Source organism: Rattus norvegicus, chromosome 15 (assembly GCF_036323735.1).
Source record: "Rattus norvegicus strain BN/NHsdMcwi chromosome 15, GRCr8, whole genome shotgun sequence".
In the NCBI taxonomy this organism is placed as follows: domain Eukaryota; kingdom Metazoa; phylum Chordata; class Mammalia; order Rodentia; family Muridae; genus Rattus; species Rattus norvegicus.
The window spans coordinates 63617463-63639200 of NC_086033.1; the positions used below are offsets into that span (position 1 = coordinate 63617463).

The 21738-nt window shown below is 38.9% G+C and overlaps 1 pseudogene; it reads right to left on the reverse strand.

Moving 5' to 3' along the window:
- Nucleotides 1-2064: 2064 nt before the first annotated feature.
- On the reverse strand, nt 2065-3317 carry LOC108353006 (ATP synthase subunit d, mitochondrial pseudogene; annotated as a pseudogene).
- Between the last annotated feature and the right edge of the window lie 18421 nt (nt 3318-21738).

A 21738-nucleotide genomic window follows, 5' to 3' on the forward strand; every position in this document is an offset into this window, starting at 1 on the left:
CTAGTGACTTTTAATATTGATGAAGGATTCATAAACACTTTGAGTCAAAAATATAAGCTATTATAATCTTCATAAGTAACTCGCTACTTTCAGATTACCTTTTTCATTTTATGCAATATTTTAACTTTTATTTCTTCATTTTACAGCCCAATATCAGCTCCCCATCTCCTCCTGGAACTACCTTACAGTGAACCCCCTATTTCCCCCCTTCTCCTTTTAGAAGGAGACCTCTTCTATGTATGAAACTTCCTTCAGTCCCCATCAGAATATCAGGTCACTGCAGGACTAGGCATATCCTTTCTCACTAAGGCCAGACACTACAGTCCATTTAGGGGAAAGGATAGGCATTTAGGCAGGCAGGCCGGCTGGCAGGCAGGCAACAGATTAGTAGAGAGCCCCTGCTCCTTCTGTTGGGGATAAAGCCTCTCATATCTACAGAGGTCCTAGGTCCAGCTTATGCTCAATCTTTAGTTGGTGAATCAGTCTCTTGGAGCCCCCAAGGGCCTAGGTTAGTTGATGCTGTTGGTCTTCCTATAGAGTCTCTGTTTTCTTCCTGTCTCTCAATCCTTCTCTCAACTCTTTGGTAAGAAACCTAATTTCCATCTAATAGTTGGCTATGGGTTTCTGCATCTCTTCCTATTGGCTGCTGAATAGAACCCCTCAGAGGACAATTGAGTTAGATTGCAGTCTGCAGAGTATCAATAGTAGTGTCAGGGATTAGTTCTTGCACATGGGATTGGTCTTAATTTGGAACAGTCATTTCATGGCCATTCCCTCCGTCTTTTTTTGCCCTTGCAAATCTTGTAGGTAGGAAAAGACACATTTTGAGTCAAAGGTTTTTGTGGGTCTTTATCTATCCACTGGGACTCCTGCCTGGCTCCAGGAAGTGGGTACTTACAGATCCATATCTGCCACAGCTAGGAGTCTTAGCTTGAGTGGTTCCCATAGAACCCCTGGGAACTCCCTGCATCCCCGGTCTTTTGAACATCCCAGATATTGCACCCACCACCGTGTATTTCTCTTCTCTTGCCACTGCTTTCCCTATCTCCGATCTCTACCCTTGCCCTGCTCCTCTCTTCATTCTTTTTCCCACTCAGTTCCCTCCTCCCATCGACTACCAATATCTATTTTGTTTCCCCTTCTGAGAAAGATTCAACCTTCCTCCCTTTAAACCTTGATATTTGATTTCTTTGGATCTGTTGATTATAGCATAGTTATCCTATAGTTTATGGCTAATATCCTTGTGTGAGTACATGCCATGCATGTCCTCTTGGGTCTGGGTTAAATCATTTAAGATGATATTTATTAGTTCTGTTAATTTGCCTGCAAATGTAATAATATCTTTGTTTTTAAGGACTGAGTAGTATTTTGCTGTGTAAAGATACATTTTTTCATCCATTTTTTCAGTTGAGGGACATCGAGGTTGTTTCCAGTTTCTGGCTTTCACAAATAAAGCTGCAATGAACATAGTAGAACGAATGTCTTTTGGGGATGATGGGATATCTTTTGGGGATATGCCCAGGAATGGTATAGCTGGGTCTTGCTGTAGATCTATTTCAAATATTCTGAGAAATGTCCAAATTTATTTCCAGAGTGGTTTTCAAGTGTGCACTCCCACCATCAGTAGAGGAGTGTTCCCCTTGCTCTACATTCTTGCCAGTGTGTGCTGCCCTTTGAGGTTTTGATCTTAGCCAATCTGAGTGTGAGGTGGAATCCCAGAGCTGTTTTGATTTGTATTTCCCTAATAACTAAGGATATTCAACACTTCTTTAGGTGCTTCTTGTCTATTTGAGATTCCTCTGTTGAGATTTGCTGCTTAGCTCTGTACCCTGCTTGTTAATTGTGTCATTTAGTTTAACCTCTTGTGTTCCTTATATATTTTGATATTAGGCCTCTGTGAGATGTAGGTTGGTGAAGATCTTTGCCCAGTCACTAGGCTACCATTTTGTCCTAGTGACAATGCTCCATGACTCACAGAATCTTTTTAATTTCATAAGATCCTATTTATTAATTCTTCTTTTCACTATGTAAATGTTTTATTTCATGTCATCCTCCTAGTCTGTTTCACAAATTCTCAATGGGCTAGTGGGTTCAATATGGATACATATTCTTGTCTAGCTTGGTTTCTGGGAAACCTCCTTCAAGTCATCAATAGTCATCTGGTCAAAGGGGATTATGCTCATTTTTTCCAGTTGCTTTTCATATTGCTGGATCCTGACCTGAGATCCATACACAAACTCAACACAGTTCTTCACGGCCTCCTTCTCCTCACTGTCCAGCAGGGCTGTGTATTTATCAGCAGGCTCAGGGATCTCCGTGGCATTATGCTTCTTTTCAAATCATCCACAGTGCTGGTCTTGGCCACATTTGCCATGTAGTAAGCCAAATTAATTGCTGGTAGTTTCTCAAACACAGATTAGTGTGGACTCCAGGACTTTAGGGACTTTGCAACTATCTCCTCTTTGGGGATATGATCTCCCTATAAGGTACCCAATCAATGGTTTTAAAAGCAAGTTCGAACCCCCAGTGAACTAGTCTATGGGGGGAGGGCGGCAATGGGGGGAGGGTTGGGAGGGGAACACCCATAAGGAAGGGGAGGGGGGAGGGGGATGTTTGCCCGGAAACCGGGAAAGGGAATAACATTCGAAATGTATATAAGAAATACTCAAGTTAATAAAAAAAAAAAAATAAAACCAGAAGACTGAAAAAAAAAAAGAATAAATTAGTTTGATCTCTTAAAAAAAAAAAAAAAAAAGCAAGTTCACACCAAGCCATCTTCGGATACTTAAACAAACCCTGGTGAATCACTGTCTACGACAGCACTGTTTAATTCTTGACCTTAGTGCCTGAGTCATTGGTCTTCTGTTCAGGAAGTCGTCTCATGTACTGACAAGTTCAACACTATTCCATACTTTCTGTTCTACTACATTTAGCATATCTGGTTTAACATTTAATCTATTTGCTTTTTTTTTGTGCTATGTGGTATATATGGGCCTATTTGCATTCTGTCAAAATTTAAGTATCCTTAGGGATGTGGGTTTATTTCTTTGTCTTTGACTCAATTTCATTCATCCACCTGTTTTAACAGCAATACCGTGCAGTTTTTATGACTATGGTTGTCATAAAAACTTCCTATTTGAAGTCACTGAAGTGATACTTCCCAAAGTTCTTTTGTTGTTCAGGATTGTTTTATCTATTCTGAGCTTTTGTTTCTCCATATGAAGTTGAGAATTGTTTTTTTAACATGAGTGAAAAATCGTGTTGGAATTTTGATGGGATTGCCTTGAATCTGGAGACTGCTTTGGTAAGATGTCCATTTTCACTATTTTAATCCTTCCAAATCATGTTCACGAGAGATATTTCCATCTTCTTATACCTTCTTCTGATTATTTTCTTCAGAGTCTTGAAATTCTTGTCATACAGATCTTTCATTCATTTGGTTAGAATTACACCAAGGTGTGTTATATTATTTGTGGCTATTTTGAAGAATATCATGTCCCTAACTTCTTTCTCAGCATGTTTATGTATTAAGTAGAGGAAGGCTACTGATTACTCTGAGTTAATTTTGTTTCCAGATGCTTTCCTGAAGGTGGTTTTTAGATGTCGGAGTTATCTGATAGGTGTTTTGTGGTCACTTATGTATACTATCCTATCATTTGCAAATAACAGTACTTTGGCATCTTTCTTAATAATTTGTATCCACTTAATCTCTTTTAGTTGTCTTATTGTTCTACCTAAAATTTTAAGAACTCTAAGAAATAGGGAGAGAGTGGACTGCTTAGTCTTACTCTGATTTGAGTAAAATGTTTTAAATTCTCTCTTTAATTTGATCGTACTATTGGCTTATAGTTTATTGCCTTTATTTTGTTTAGGTATGTACCTTGTATTTTTGCTTTGTCCAATACCTTTACCAAAAAAAGGCACACTGAATTTGTCCTTTAGCATCTAGTGGTGATATTGTGGATTTTTTTCAGTTTGTTTACATGATGGATTATGTTGATGAATTTTCACATATTTTATCACCTCTGTATCCTGGGATGAAGCCTACTTGACCTTGGTGGATAATGCCTTTGATGTGTTCTTGGATTTGGTTTGGGAGTATTTTATTTAGTATTTTTGTATCAATGTACATTAGAGAAATTGATCTGAAATTTTCTTTCTTTGTAGAGTCATTATGTGGTTTAGGTATCAGGGTGATGTTGGTATCACAGAATGAATTTGGAAATATTCCTATTGTTTCTATATTGTGACATAATTTGACTGGAGTTCATAATCTGGTAGAATTCAGCACGAAAACCATCTAGCCCTTGGCTTTGCTGTTGTTGTTGTTGCTGTTGCTGTCGTTGTTTTTGTTGTTGTACTTATTGTTGTTCTTGTTGTTCTTATTGTCATTGCCATTGTTGTTGTTTGACTTTATATGACTGCTTCTATTTCTTGGGAGTTATAAGACTATTCAGATTGTTTATCTGGTCTTCATTTAGCTTTGGTAATTTATATCTGTGTAGAAAAATCATCTACTTCATTTAGATTTTCCAATCCTATGGAGTACTTGCCTTTGAAATAAGAACCAATGATTTTTTTTAATATTTTTCAGTGACTGTTGTTATATCTCCCTTTTCATTTCTGATTTTGTTCATTTGGATACTGTTTCTTTGCCTTTTAGTTAGCTTGGCTAAGAATTTGTCTATATTTTTTATTTTCTCAAGAACAAGCTGTCAGCTTCATGATTCCTTGTATTGTTCTTCTTGCTTTTAATTGATTGATTTCAGACCCGAGTATGATTATTTCTTGCTCTGTACTCCTTCTGGGTGTGTTTGCTTTTCTTCTTTATATAGCCTTTAGCTGTACTTTTAATTAGATAGTATGAGAGCTTTCTAATTTCATTATAAGGGTGCTTAGTGCTGTAAACTTTGCTTTTAGCACTGATTTCATAGTGTCCCATATATTTTAGTATTGTGCCCTCATTTCCACTGAATTCTAGAAAGTTTTTTTAACATTATTTCTTCTCTAACCCAGTAAAGAGTTGTATAGTTTTCACGAGTTTGTAGCCTTTCTGTTGTTTCTGTTATTGCCGAAATCTAGCTTTAATCTATTGTGATCTGATAATGCAAAGGATGTTTTCAGCCTTCTTGTATCTGTTGAAGCTTGCTTTTTGACCATGTATAAGGTCAATTTTGTAGAAGGTTTGAGGAGTACTTTTAAGACAGAATATCATTCTCTGTTTGGATGAAATGTTCTACAGATATCTCTTAGGTCCATTTAAATCACTATTTCTGTTAGCTTCATTATTTTCCTATATAGTTTCTGTCTTGATTTCCTGCCCATTGTTGAGAGTGGGATGATGATGTCTCCCACTATTCATGTGTGAAGTTCATTGCATGATTAAATTTTAGTAATTTCTTGTTTACAAATGTGGTTGCACTGTACTTGGGGCATAGATATTCAGAATTGAGGTCTCAGTGTTTACTTTTTCCTTTGATGAATATGAAATATTGTTCCCCATCTCTTTTAATTACTTTTGGTTGAAAGTATATTTTATTAGGTATTAAAATGACTACTCCAGCTAGTTTCTTAAATCTGTTTGCTTTCATGGAAAACTTTTTTCCAGCCCTTTATTCTGTGGTAATATCTGTCTTTATTGCTAAGGTGTGTTCTCATATGCAGCAGAATAATGAATATTGTTTTCACATCCACATTGTCAGCTTGTGTCTTCTGTTTGAGAAATATAGTCCATTAGTGTTGAGAGGTATTACTGATCAATGATTGTTACTTACTGTTATTTTCATGTGGGTGATGGTAGCGCGCGCGCGTGTGTGTGTGTGTGTGTGTGTGTGTGTGTGTATTTGTAGGTGTGTTTCCCTTCTACTGGTTTTAAAGATGTAAAATTATTTATTTGTTGTATTTTCTCAAGTGTGGGTAGCCTCAATGTGTTATTTTCCTTCTAATGTCCTCTGTAGGCTTGGGTCAGTGGAAATGTATTGTTTGGTTCTCTCATGAAATATCTTTTTGTTTTCTGTGTTTTTTTACTCAAATGCCTGTGCATATGTAAGTGTGTCTCTGTGTAAGTTTGTTGATTTTGTTTGTTTGTTTGTTTGTTTTTGGCCCACTTTTTGTTTGCCTGTTTGTTTTCTAAAGAAAGAGAGAAAGAAAGAGCATGAATTTTGGGAGACAATGAAATTAAAGGAGGGAAAAGCATGATCAGAACTATTATATCAAAGTGATTTGTAATAAGCAGTATAAAAATAATGTTTATCTTCTTTAAATTGAGAGTAATTAATATAGATGTAAGGCAGCTACTATTCCCATATTGTTCTTCCACTGATTTTTAATGGAAGTGTTCCCTTGGTTTTAATCAAAATTCTTTTGCCCCTTTTTCTTTGGAAGATATCCATGGGTCTTGGTTAAATGATTTAAATTGTATGCTAAAAGCATGCTCCAAATAATATTCAATAAAGGAAAATATAGTCACTCCATCACTGGACATAGGGATAATATAGCATGTCATACAATCTTCATGCACACTAAGGTTCAAATGGGAAATGCCTCTCAAAGTGTTTGTGGTTCATCTGGGGAAGGCGGTGTACTTAGGGATATAGGTCCTGGAGTGCAAATGATTATTGTAGGATTGTCTTTGAACTTTATGCTGGAGTAATGGTTCTGCCTACGTTGTTTTCTTGTTGTGATTCTACCGTAAGGTGATATAAGCAAGTTGTTTAAAAACTTCCATCACATGGACTGTGAAGTTTCTCCCATACCGAACCCCATAGTACCTCCACCACATTGGCAGGTGCCCTCTCTATTGTAAGCAAAATAAAATTTCATCTTCTATGAGTTGATTCCGATATTCGTTTGTGCCCACAGCAAGATAGATAATGAGCTCTGTCTCTTTTATATATTACATAGGTTGTCTTATCAATTCTTTTAAGCCATTAAAAACTATTTACTACTTAGTAAAATGAGCAGAGTAACATAACTATTTATAATATTGAAATGAAACAAGGACAAGTGTTTTATTAAGTGCTATATACCTTAAATTTTTAAAAAGTAAAATCCTTAAGGATTTCGTGGATACTATACCATTGGTTACTAACATAGAACAAAACCAGTTTTATGCATATGTGATTGCTAATCTTGATTGTCAACAGCCTTCTAGGGCAGCAGTTTCTCAACCTGTGGCATGTGACCCCTTTGAGACCATTGAAAAACAGATATTTACATTATAATTCAGTACAGTAGCAAAATTACATTAATAAAGTAGCAACAGAAATAATTTCACGGTTGGGGGTCACCATAACACGAGGAATTATATAAATAGTCATAGCATTTGAAAGGTTGAAACCCACTGCTGGAACGTATTATAAAGGTGTGTATTTTTGTGAGAATATCTTTTCTGAAACTGCCTGTGACATTCAGGAAGTGAACTTTTACCTACCCTTACAACCATGCTAATATATCTTAAGATCATTTGAAACTATGTACTCAGTCTGTTCCCTTCCTCTGTACTTAGCCTGTTTAAGTTTAACCTGCCTTTCAGAAAGTATGGTCAATAACCTTCCCATGCCGTGAGCTTCCTGTGTAATCAGCTTTTTATAAAACAAGCTAATCATATAGCATTAATTATGTTATGTGCCCCTCCAATATCTAATTCAGAATAATGTATGTTGTGCTAGTCATTTACTGAAAGCACACACGTATCTAAAAACAAACTCAAAGAAAACAAGTATTGACAATGAATGTTTTAATCAGCGAGTACATATAAGGTGATAACATCTGTCTGTGTTTTGGCATCCTAAACTGGATCAGTAGGGTTCACTAAAGTAAATTCTATAAGCTTCAGTAACATTGATAAAAACAGAAGATTTCCAATTCTTTTCCCATACTTGTTTCTGTGCTGTATAATAAATAAAGAACAAAATCCTTTGCTGTTAAAAACATGGTATGCACTCATTGATAAGTGGCTATTAGCCCAAATGCTTGAATTACCCTAGATGCCTAGAACAAATGAAACTCAAGACGGATGATCAAAATGTGAATGCTTCACTCCTTCTTTAAAAGGGGAACAAGAATACCCTTGGCAGGGAAGAGAGAGGCAAAGATTAAAACAGAGAATGAAGGAACACCCATTCAGAGCCTGCCCCTCATGTGGCCCATACATATACAGCCACCCAATTAGACAAGATGGATGAAGCAAAGAAGTGCAGACCAACAGGAGCCGGATGTAGATCGCTCCTGAGAGACACGGCCAGAATACAGCAAATACAGAGGCGAATACCAGCAGCAAACCACTGAACTGAGAATAGGACCCCCGTTGAAGGAATCAGAGAAAGAACTGGAAGAGCTTGAAGGGGCTCGAGACCCCATATGTACAACAATGCCAAGCAACCAGAGCTTCCAGGGACTAAGCCACTAACTAAAGACTATACATGGACTGACCCTGGACTCTGACCTCATAGGTAGCAATGAATATCCTAGTAAGAGCACCAGTGGAAGGGGATGCCCTGGGTCCTGCTAAGACTGAACCCCCAGTGAACTAGACTTTTGGGGGAAGGGCGGCAATGGGGGGAGGGTTGGGAGGGGAACACCCATAAGGAAGAGGAGGGGGGCAGGGGGATGTTTGCCCGGAAACCGGGAAAGGGAATAACACTCGAAATGTATATAAGAAATACTCAAGTTAATAAAAAAAAAATAAAAAAATAGGAACAAACAGAAAATATACAGAAATAAGTAGAAAATTCATATTTGGCCCTGTTTTTAATTCATTCTACTTTAAGAAGAAATATTGCCTTTGAAACCTCTATATATTTTCCAGCAATAATGGTTTCATAACATCCCTAAGATAGTGAATATAGTAATCGTTTCATATCATCATTATATGTTTATCCTACTAACATATTGAAACATATGAGGTTGGACCTAATTTGAAAGTCTTTTTCCGTTTTCCTGACCAATGGACTGAGCCGTTTGCCCTCCCAGCTCTGATGTACTGATAGAATTAAAATAAAATCTTGTTCTCCTTTAGCAAGTTGCCTTACTTATATCAGAGCAACACTAAACTAAAATACATACAGATACAAAAACATGGTCTCAGTATTATGTTAATATTCTCACATTAACATTTCAGGTATATTTTACTTAGAAGTAAAAATAAGCTCATTTTTTTCTCTCTCTGAGCAATCTGTGAGTCCAAGACCAGAGAACCTGTGTTCTGCTATCTCCAGACAGGCGAAGGGCAATACAGTTTAGTACCCTAAGCCACCAGGAAGATCCTCATGTGGATCTTCTGCATTCTCTTACATATTTAAATTCCAGGATCCCTGAAAATATCTTCCTCTGCCCACTTGATAACCCTCAATAATTATAAATGATACAAAGGTGTGAGGAGCTGTCCTCACAGAGATGTGAGGAGCTGTCCGAGGAGCTGTCCTCACAGAGATGTGAGGAGCTTTCTGAGGAGCTGTCCTCACATATGTGAGGAGCTGTCCTCACAAACTCCATTACAAGATGGCACCGGCATCCGGCAGAACGCACCTAGTAAAAAGGGCAATACGCAGGCGCCTGGTAACTTCCCTACTCAAAGGGACACGTACGTTTTGGTACGTCATCTGGCATAATTGGCAGCGACCAGTCAGAGAGTGACACGTCCTAGGCGAGGATAGTTTCCTATATAAGGGACGGTTATTCCTCACTCGGCCTCTCCGCATTGTAAGCTTATGCTCTCCCTCTCAAGACGCATTAAAGCTTTTCTGTAGTAGGATCCTGTGTGTGCCGCGTCATTCCTGCTGGCGAGACGTAGCGCGGGACATCTGGTGCCGAAAACCCGGGAAAGACCTCACCATCGTCAGCACCTTCGGAGATCCCTTGGCGACAAGGAGGATTCAGAACTGCAGGTAGATACGTTCGGAGAGGCAGCCCTCTCTTGGACTTTGGTCTGGGGTTGTCACCGCCTTGGGAAGGATTTGTTGAGGCTATAGTATTTGTCCTGGGAGCCACCCTACTCTTTATGTTCTGTTTTCACCGTTTTCGCTGTTAAAAGGACGATCACAGCAGCTGAAGGCGCATCTCAGTCTCTCGTATATAAGTGAGCTTCGCGCAGCTCCCTTTTACCTTCGATTTTGACTGTTGAGGAACAAGGACGCGATAAGGCCGACGTAGATAAGCGGCACCGTCCGGGGAGGCGCGTGTAAGACTCCCGTACATAAGAGAGCAGCGTGTCAGTCTCTACCCTTTCACCTCACGCCTTGTCAGACGGACGTAGATAAGCCGCCGGCGTTCCTGGCCCATCATGGGATCCTCACAGTCTGTGGTCACGGCCTTGGAAACAGTGTTAAAGCAGAGGAACATCAAAATTGGAGGAGGAACACTTAAAAACTTTGTGAAGGAGGTGGAGAGGGTGGCGCCTTGGTTTGCCTGTTCAGGCTCGTTTACGATTGCCTCATGGAACAAACTTGGAAAAGACCTTGACAGAAAATTGGCGGAAGAGGATCTGCGCCTAGGGACCAAAGCTATATGGAAGCTGGTTAAGAATTGTTTAAAGGATGAAACGTGTAAGGCAGCAGTAGTAGAAGGACAGGCCACTCTCGAGGTAGTCCTGGAAAGTCTGTCAGAAACCGAAGGTAGTGAGAGGTTGGGCGCGCACAAGAAAAAAGACGTCCTAAGAAAGAAAAAGTGCCCTCCCGGTAAGTCCGCAGACAAGGGAGCGTTGAAATTTTCAGATTCCAGCACTTCCTCCTCTACACATAAACCAGGAGGGGGAGCCAACCTATACACTGTGAAAGAGCTAGAAGCGCTGAACCTCGACAGTTCTGAAAGCTATGAAAATAAAACCTTAGACTCGGAGGAGGAGGCCGAGCTAGTGCTGTTAGTATTCTTGAAACCGCCGGTATAATTAAAACCACTAGTAAGGTGGCAGATATTTTCCGAAAAATCCAAATTATCCTATTAAATAGAAGATTCCCTGTATACATTACTCATATACGGGCCCATTCTGGACTCTCTGGCCCAATGAGTTCAGAGAATGATTTGGCTGACAAAGCCACAAAAATGATAGCTGTGGCCCTGGCCTCTCCTTTAGAGGCCGCTAAAGCCTTTCATGGCAATTTCCATGTCACCTCAGAAACTTTACGCTGCCGCTTCTCTATAACTAGAAAAGAGGCACGTGATATAGTCACCCAATGCCAACAGTGCTGCCAGTTCCTCCCAGTTCCTCACATCGGGGTCAACCCGAGAGGAATACAGCCATTGCAAATCTGGCAAATGGATGTTACTCATAATTCTACTTTTGGAAAATTACAGTATGTGCATGTATCTATAGACACATGTTCTGGCATTCTACATGCCACCCCAGTTACAGGAGAATAAACAACACATGTCATTCAGCACTGCCTTGAAGCATGGAGTGCTTGGGGAAAGCCAAAATGTGTAAAAACTGACAATGGCCCCGCCTACACATCTCAAAAATTCCGTCAGTTTTGTGCTCAGATGCAGGTTACCCACCTGACGGGCCTGCCCTACAACCCTCAAGGACAGGGAATCATAGAGCGTGCTCATTGGACGCTCAAATCATATTTAATAAAACAAAGAAGGGGAATTATGATAGAACTCCCCCCAACACCCCGAGTGGCCACTGCTCTGGCCCTTTTTACCTTAAATTTTTTAAATCTTGATGAAGCTGGACAAACAGCGGCTGAGCGACATTGCTCAGAGACCAAGAGGACAAAAGAATTAGTCAAATGGAAGGAGGTATTAACAAATGAATGGAAAGGCCCTGATCCTGTTTTAATAAGATCCAGGGGAGCTGTCTGTGTTTTTCCACAGAACAATGAAAATCCCATATGGATCCCAGGACGACTTACTCGGAGCATCACAGCAAGTGATCAAGAAGGGACTGGGACTCCTGCACCTCCTCACTCTTCTTCCATGGATGCCAGCAAGGGTGCAGGGCGAGCTACGATGGGGAATAATGTCAACCTTTCCACTCCCGATGCCGGTGATGTACCACTAACAGGGATTTAGGGTTGGCCTATTTACCTAAGGATCCACAGGTTGAACGACTAAAAGAAAATAGGACTATTCCCCTTAAGGGCAGCCTTTGTTTTGGCATATTCAACAAAACATCTTTTGATCTCCCTTGCATTATGTTATATAATCAATCTTCTGCTTGGTTAAGGGAGGCCACATGGGGAACTGGTGAGGAGGACATTGTGGCTAACTCCACAGTTCTCTATGGTGGTGGCCTTACATTGCGTTAATGGTAGCTGCACTGATCTTATGCCCATGGCGATGCTACTTGGAGGAAAGGGCGAAAAGGGACGGTTGTCATTTTTCTGGATGGGGAACATCAAACCTGCTGCCTCTGTCTGGACAGCTACTCATACAAAATATCGCAGTAGTTACCCGCATGCCTCGCTTTATCCCGATCCCTGTTGATACCTCGGGGACCATGACCTTATTTAGAGGAAAAAGAGATTTTGGTACTTCTGCAATTATTGCTACGACAGCAGTCGCTGCCTCGGTTACTGCCTCGGCATTGGCCTTGTCAAATTCAGTACAGACAACCCAAACTATCAATGATTTATCGGCCACCATCTCTGTGGCTCGGGACAGACAGGCCTCAGCCAATACTCAGATATAGGGAGACCTTATGCTTGTCAACCAACGTATAGATCTGGTCCGAGAGCAATTAGACATTCTATGGCCACTGGCCCAGCTTGGCTGTGAGCAAAAACTCCCAGGCCTTTGTGTCACCTCCATATAATATGACAAATTTACCCGAGCTGCTAATCTGTCTAAGAGTCTTTCACAGCATCTGTTACAGAATTGGACCTCGGAGTTTGAACAGACACTTCGAGAGCTGAGAGCAACCATCATTCAAGTAAATTCTACCCGACTGGACCTGTCTTTGACGGAGGGATTGTCGTCCTGGATCACCTCAGCAGTCTCTTATTTCAAGGAATGGGTGGGAGTGGGACTTTTTGGAGTGATCCTCTGCTGTGGATTAGTGTTACTCGTCTGGTTGCTTTGCAAATTGAGATCTCAAACAAGAAAGGACAAAGTAGTGATCGCCCAGGTGCTTGTAGCCCTTGAACAAGGAGCGTCAGCCGCTATCTGGTTGACCATGCTCAAGCAACAGGTCGCCGGCTGGACAGCTCTTGCACTCCTAGAACCTCGGTTCATTGCACAGGATTAGAGTGTCCGTCTTGAGCAGCCCATGAGGGGTGACGAGCTTAGCATCGCACAGGGAAGTTCTACCAAATACGCTCCCTGGAAAGCATGTCATATTACATGAGGGTTTCTGCCCCAGTTTTCCCTCCCTCGAAAAATGGCAGTGCGACGGGTTGGGAGTGCCCTGGGTCCCAACAACAGCCTAAGGGTATCTCTCTTGTACAGGTTCGCCAACTTTGTACAAGGATATGACCTCTGTCTTCACCCTCCTATATCTGGGTGTCCTGTTTGCTTAAAAAAAAAAACAGAAAAGGGGGAGATGTGAGGAGCTGTCCTCACAGAGATGTGAGGAGCTGTCCGAGGAGCTGTCCTCACAGAGATGTGAGGAGCTGTCCGAGGAGCTGTCCTCACATATGTGAGGAGCTGTCCTCACAAACTCCATTACAAGATGGCACCGGCATCCGGCAGAACGCACCTAGTAAAAAGGGCAATACGCAGGCGCCTGGTAACTTCCCTACTCAAAGGGACACGTACGTTTTGGTATGTCATCTGGCATAATTGGCAGCGACCAGTCAGAGAGTGACACGTCTTAGGCGAGGATAGTTTCCTATATAAGGGACAGTTATTCCTCACTCGGCGTCTCCGCATTGTAAGCTTATGCTCTCCCTCTCAAGACGCATTAAAGCTTTTCTGTAGTAGGATCCTGTGTGTGCCGCGTCGTTCCTGCTGGCGAGACGTAGCGCGGGACACAAAGGCACCTGTGGTTTACTTTTAATAAATATGACAGTCTCAAATCTTACTGAACACCTGATTACATCTAATGTTTTACTCTCTACCTGGATTCCCACAATTCACTCACACTGCAATCCAACTCAATATAATACCAAAGAGTTTTCCATGTCAAATCTTTGTTTCCTTTTCAAAAATAAATAAATTAATAAAGTGATTAATAAATAAATACTCTTACTTTTGAAAATACTTCTATTAGCTTGTGTTTCAGTGATAAAAGTAACTTCATGGAAGAAGAGTAATTTTTGGCTTAAGTTGAAGCGTATAGCCCAGCATGACTGTGAAAGTCTAAGGGTAGACTTTTGAATCACATGACCACATCACATCTGTAGTCAGAGAGAAATCAGTGGTGAATGTTTATACTCAGATAGCTTTATCCATTTTACAAATGACAGTACCCAAACTTAGGAAATGAGTTCACTGTGTTCCTTATGGAATTTTCTTATCCATTTTACTTAATCAAAACAATGATTCATCATAAGTTTGCTCAAAGAATGCAATTCTTGTCAAATATACAATTATCTGTAGCAATCCCTTTCATTTTCTTTTTTCTTTTTTTTTCTTTTCTTTTCTTTTTTTTTTTTTTCTTTTTCTTTTTTCCGGAGCTGGGGACCGAATTCAGGGCCTTGCGCATGCTAGGCAAGCGCTCTACCACTGAGCTAAATCCCCAACCCCAGCAATCCCTTTCAAATGTTATCTAAATCTTTAGTTTGCTCTTAGTTTACTCTCTGAATTCACTAATTATGAAATGTTAGTGTTCATTTTAACTACCAAGCACAGTTTCTTTAGATAAACACTTAAAGAATACATATAAAGTAATGTGCACTTATTTATAAGTCATTTATCCAGTGACTACAATTATTGAATGATTCTACTCCTCAGGGTAAGAAGAATAGCACATATCTGTCCTTTTCTGAGATGTTAAAATAATATAATTGATCTCAATTAAATAAATATTCATAATTTGGTTTTCATAATTTTCACAACCAAATATGCTGCCATATGGCAATATAATTGAAGCCTATCAACATATGTATGACCTAGAGCAGTCTGGTATACTTTGACTTGTCAGAATGCAAGGGTTAGTTTTGATTATAATATGAAGGCAAATAAGCAAAATGAATAGCAGGATACAAAATCTATCCTGAATAAGAGATACTTTTGCTTTGTTCTCTTTGATTCTTAACTAAGTGTTTCAGAATTATGACTTTGCTATGATGATACTAAGTCTGGTTTTAATTTGAAGTAGTCTAAATTTTAAACTATTTTATTGCCATTTATACTATTTGTGAATATATTCTGAAGTAAAATTCATTCACTCTTTACCAGGTTTTAAAAGAGAATTCTTAAAACACGGTCCATGATATGTCTAGCCCTATATGCTGGATTGATCATCAGCACTAGGCATGATTTACCTATGGTGAGTAAGTCTAGGTCCTTAGTCTAAATGCCTAACCTGCTAAATGAGGCATGCCACAATGATACCCTCAGAATCCACTTACTAAACCATAACAAATCCTGAGAGCATTCTAAATATTGTTCCTCCTCACTATAAGTGAGTTCAGTCCTTAAAATTCATCAAGGAACCCACTCTTTACAAAAGATGAAGACCACTACAGAAAAATCAGGAATGGTCAAAATGTAGAGTTTTAGAACTCAATTCCAGCTTACAAGCCTACAACAAAATCTGCGCCAAGGTTTTAGACTCATGGAAGAGAAATGCACAGAAACATTCTAAGAGTCAGGAAAACAATATTTTTGTGAGATTGTGGCTACAAGGAATGTCAAACAGTACACACATAAAACCTCACCAACATGGACGTTTAATTATGACCTAAGGAAGATAGTATTGATAAACATGCCAAGATGGATGGGAACTCAACAATAGATAAATAACTACTGACCAGGAAGTAATGGGGAGAGACTGGGAACTATTCTGCCTCAGGGAAGAGCACATCAATTGTTTGTCTAATACCCAATGGTCAGCATTGGAAACAAGCATACAATTAACATTTACAAGCTTAACAGGTTGTATTTAGGTATACACACAATCACAAATACACACACACACACACACACAAAACTATGGCGCACACACACACACACACACACACACACACACACACACACACACAAAACTATGGATAGAGAGAGTCCCTGGGTGTGAAGGGGCTAAGTAAATATACTGAAGTGATTGTGTAGGGAGGAATTAGTAAGAATTGTAATTGCTGCTTGTTTTACTCAGCTTATTATTAATACATGGCCAATAGGATTAATGTTTTTCTTTAATGTTTACTACAAAAGGAATAATACAAAATATAATCCCATTAGTTACAATGAATATAAAATTATAATCCAAGAATTTTAAGTTTTATAATTAATTACAATAGAAGAGTGTTTTACAGATTAAATGAAATTTTTGATAAGCTACTAATTTAGAGCCAAGTTCTAAATGATCAGCCCCAATGAAATGACACAAAACCAGAGTGATTTTGACTAGATTTTCATATCATTGATGAACAGAAATATTACTAATGTACTTTAAAATGCTAAAATTAGGTAAGGGTATGATGAGAGGAAATGGTTGAGGAACTCCTGCAACTTACAGAAATGAAGAAAATAGTTAAATTCATTATCTGAATAAAGGAATAAATCACAAAACAAGTAATTATGAAAACATATATGAATATACCTGAAAAATTCTTAGTAATATTCTTAGATTCATTTTAATTTAATTATCATTTCAGAGATATTCCTGTGTATTTGTTTAGATGCTATCTTTAATCTGTCTGTGACAATATTCATAAAAGATACCAACTAAAAACCATGAAAATTATTTATCCTGTCACTGTAAAAGTGGGAATATATATACATATGCCCATTCATTCAAAAGTATATACTGTAGGAGTCTTTCACTACTGAGGTCATCTGCACTACCCTCATTTTACCTCTGTCTGCTAATGACCCATACCTACCACTCCTTACCTCTATGTCTTTTTTTTTTCCGGAGCTGGGGACCGAACCCAGGGTCTTGTGCTTGCTAGGCAAGCGCTCTACCACTGAACTAAATCCCCAACCCCCCTTACCTCTGTGTCTTAAACAAAATTTTAACTTCATTTATTTTGTGATAATATGAGCGAGATGTAGGTACCATCAAATCTAAAATTAACTTAAAATCCTCAATATCATATAATCACCCAATATATTCGTTTTCTGTGGCTGAATGGAACACCCTGACTATGACAACTCTTGGAAGACAGGGTTGATTTTGGCTTTCAGTTCTGGAAAGATGGGAGTCCTCCATGGCGGGAAAGCTTTTCAGTAAACAGAAGGCATGTACGAAGCAGGAGGAAACTACAAGCATGTGGCAGAAAACAATAAAATCAAGGAAAAGTGACTTTTAATCTCAATGCCTGTTCTCAGTGACATACTTCCTCCAGCAAGGTTGTACCAAGTAGACCTCCTCAAACACTCTAAATAGTGGGAACTAAGAGTTCAAATTCAGAGCCTCTGGGAGATAGTTCTCATTCAGACCATCAGAATAGGTATCATATCGTATTATATTTAGAAGTATCATCAATACATCTGGCTTAATATGTAAATAAATCAGGAAACAGATTTACCTGACTTGAGGTTTGGTCTATATTTACCTCTCTGTATTCAATGGTTTGGGATAGTGATTTACAAATTCTATTGTCATTTGAACTAGAAAAACTGAATAAACTATATGAATTGCAGGTTATCAAATACGTAGAGAGGAGTTGATCGTGATGTTGATTTCTGACATACATTTAGTTTAGAAACCAAATTGGCACCTTTTATTTGAAGATGAAATTTTAGTCAGATTGAATAACCCAAAGATGGTCTTACTGGTTAAGTAAAAAATGATACTTTCTTCATGTTTACAAAAATAATTGGACTCTGATATATTATAGTAGATGGGTCTATTGTTTGCTAAAACAATTTGCTCATGTTCAATGAGAACAAAGACACCCACAGCTTGAGCATTTTCTGGCCTAAGAATTGCAGAACTAGGGCTAGACCTCAGGACTGAAAATGTCTGACCATCCTATCAGTTCTACTGCAGCCCAATGCTGCAAGTATTTAGTATACAGATTAGCTGTCAAACAATGAAAAGTCTTTTGTCATATTTGGATGAGAACATCTATGATGTGGCTTGGAAGGAAACAGCCGACATAAGGTACAATCATCTGTGAAAAGAAAAAAAGGTCATTATCGGCTATTTCTGTGAGGTGGCTTGAAAGGAGGAAGGGAAGGGTGTCATACTCCGCATGGATCCTTGAAGTTTTTCAGGCTAACACTCCATTAGCAGTGACAAGCCGCCATCTGTTAGTGAACACTTCCAGAAGAGCAAAAGCGACCCAAGAACATTTTGCTACATTCAAACTGGTTCTCCACACTCAGCCCTTGGTTTTGTCAGATGTGCCAAAAGATGTACATGGCCACTAGCAAAGTTCTTCAGTAAACTAAGTAAGTGCCAAAGAACAAATTATACGCACTTCCAAGTTACAGATAGCTGCATGGAAAAGGTGCCGATTATTCAAGATTAAAAAGCCATATGGGTTACATTTTAATAACTTTTGCCTGCAATTTTATTCAGTAATTCAGATTTTTTTTATCATTCTCTACCAAACTATATATTTCCTAGGCAGTGGTCTGAGCTGTGCCGGGAAAAATGAAATTGGCCAGTTTATGCATTCACCTTAAATTGCATCTCTCACAGATTTCATGATAAAGATTGGGGAAGTACCGAGTAGTAAATCATGAGAATCTCTCCATTTCATGCATGTTAAATTTGGGAAATGTCAGAGAATGAAATATCTTTCCTTGGGCATATCAATGATTTTGAAGGCATATATAACATTAACAAATAATATATTTGTTTGTATTTGTTTTATGAAATACACATAGATATTGTGCTCACACATTACTTTTTCTATTTTCATAGATATACAATTCCAAGATGTTTACAGAAGCAAGAAAGAGTAAAGTATACATTTAATATCAAGAATCTTATTACTCAGATAAAAAATAGCAATTTATATGCACATACACAAATTCTGGATATACTGTCTGTTTTGAATTTTAACTAAACCTTGCACTCTTGAAAAATATTGAAAGCTAACAAATTTCTATATAATCTTGTGTTCTGTAAAACATCTTACTATATATAGTCATTCTTCTGTACAATTTAATAGGCCTCGAAGATGTCCTTGTTTACTCATGAGCAGAAAAGAGACTCCACATATTCCTTCTCTACCTCAGAAATGATTAGCCAAACTATATATCATCAGTTCTCAACTGAAAGACATTGTTTGATATCCAAATTATCTACCTTTCATTCCACCTGCTTTGAGTGAGTGTGTGTGTGGGGGAGTGTGTGTTTCTGAGAGAAAGACGGGGAGAGGGAGAAGTGGAGGGGTAGACGGAGAGGGGGAGGGGGATGGAGAGAGGGAGAGAGGGAGAGAGAGAGAGAGATCTATCCATTTTTCTTAACACTGAACTTTTGGCTACTAACAGGATGAATGTCATAGAACTCCACTATAAAGAAAACAGCCCCAAACTTTATCTTATTAGGTTCCTTCCCTATTGCTCTAAGTTTCACCTTGTATGTGGTATATTAAAGGAAATCTTCCATTACTAATCCCTATGATATAAGGAACTGTATATTTTCTTACTAAAACCATGTTTCCATTCATCCTTTTGTACAATTCTTTCCTTGTAGAGTTAATAATGTAAAATAACATATATCAATAATAAGTCTGATTTTGCAAAAATCAGAAAAATATACAATGAAGATGAACTGCCTAGATAGATGTGGCCTATGATTCATTGACAATATTTTCCACTTATCTATTATTGACATTCTTTGCCACAAATGCTAGAACATCTCTTAGCCAAATTAGTCTGCCAAATTTAACCAAGCATTTTCATATTTCCAATGTTTCCATCAATATTGTGTGTGTGTGTGTGTGTGTGTGTGTGTGTGAGAGAGAGAGAGAGAGAGAGAGAGAGGGAGAGAGAGAGAGAGAGAGAGAGAGACAGAGAGATCATTTTGTGTTCTAGAGAAGGATCCTAATGCATCACCTATTATCCAGCTAATATTTAACTTTCAAAATTAACGTAATAATATAACATGTAATTCCAAGATTACACATTACACCAGTCAGAATGGGCACGATAAAAACACTCAGGTGACAACAGATGCTGGCGAGGATGAGGAGAAAGAACAACACTCTTCCATTGTTGTTGGGATTGCAAGCTGGTACAACCACTTTGGAAATCAGTCTGGAGGTTTCTAAGAAAATTGGACATAGTACTACCTGAGGACCCAGCTATACAACTCCTGGAAATATACTCAAGAGATGATCCAGCATATAACAAGGACACATGTTCCACTTTGTTCATTGCAGTCTTAATTATAATAGCCAGAAGCTGGAAAGAAGCCAGAGGTCCTTCAGAGGAATGGATACAGAAAATGTGCTACATTTGCACAATGGAGTACTACTCAGCTATTCAAAACAACTTCATGAAATTCTTAGGCAAGTGGATAGAACTACAAAATATCCTGAGTGAGTTAACACAATCACAAAAGAACACACATGAGAAACACTCACTGATAAGTGGATATTATCGCAAAAGTTCGGATAACTCGAATTCCCAAGATACAATCCACAGACCACATGAAACTCAAGAAGAAAGATGAACAAAGTGCGGATGCTTCAGTCCTTATTAGAAGAGGGAACAAAAATATTTATAGGGGGAAATATAGACACAAAGTTTGGAGGAGAGTCTGAAGGAATGGCCATCCAGAGACTGTCCCACAGGGGGATCTAGCCCATATACATACAGCCACCAAACCCAGACAATATTGCTGATGCCAAGAGTGTCTGATATAGCTGTCTCTTGAGGTGCTCTGCCAAATGCATAGGTGGATGCTGGCAACCAACTATTTTATTGAGATAGGGGTCCCTAGTGGAGGAGTTAGAGAAAGGATTGAAGGAGTTGAAGGGTCTTGCATCCTGCCAAGCCTGGCTGGATGCCCCAATGTAGGGGAATGCCAGGATAGGGAGATAGAAAGGTGTGGGTGGATGGGGAAACAACCTCATAGAACCAAGGGGAGGGGAGGGGATAGGGGGTTTATGGATGGGAAACTGGGAAAGGGGATAACATTTGTAATGTAAATAAAAAATATCCAATATGAAATCTAAAAAGAAAAATAAAACAGTTAATTTTTTATTTTGCTTACTCCAAATCATAAACCTTACATATACATATATATATATATACATACACACACATACATACATAAATATATGTGCAATTTTAAATGTTTATACATTTTATTTCTTATGTTATAGATTTATATATATTTTCCAGAATCAAATGCATGATGTGGGGTTGGGGATTTAGCTCAGTTGTAGAGCGCTTGCCTAGCAAGCGCAAGGCCCTGGGTTCGGTCCCCAGCTCCGAAAAAAAGAAAAGGAAAAAAAATGCATGATATTTTGACATTTTAAAGGAACTTCTATATTATTACACAATAACTCACAGTGGATGAGCTGTGACTACACATATTACCAATGTTTGTGATTCCCAATAGGAGAAGCCCTTGCTCCTGTGAAAGCGCATTTCCCCAGTGTGGGAAATGCCAGCGTGTTGAGTGGGAGTGGGTAGGTGTGAGTGGGAACATCTTCATAGAAAGAGGAGGGATTATGGGAGAGGGAGGAACGGGAAAAGGGGATAACATTTAAAATGTAAATACATAAA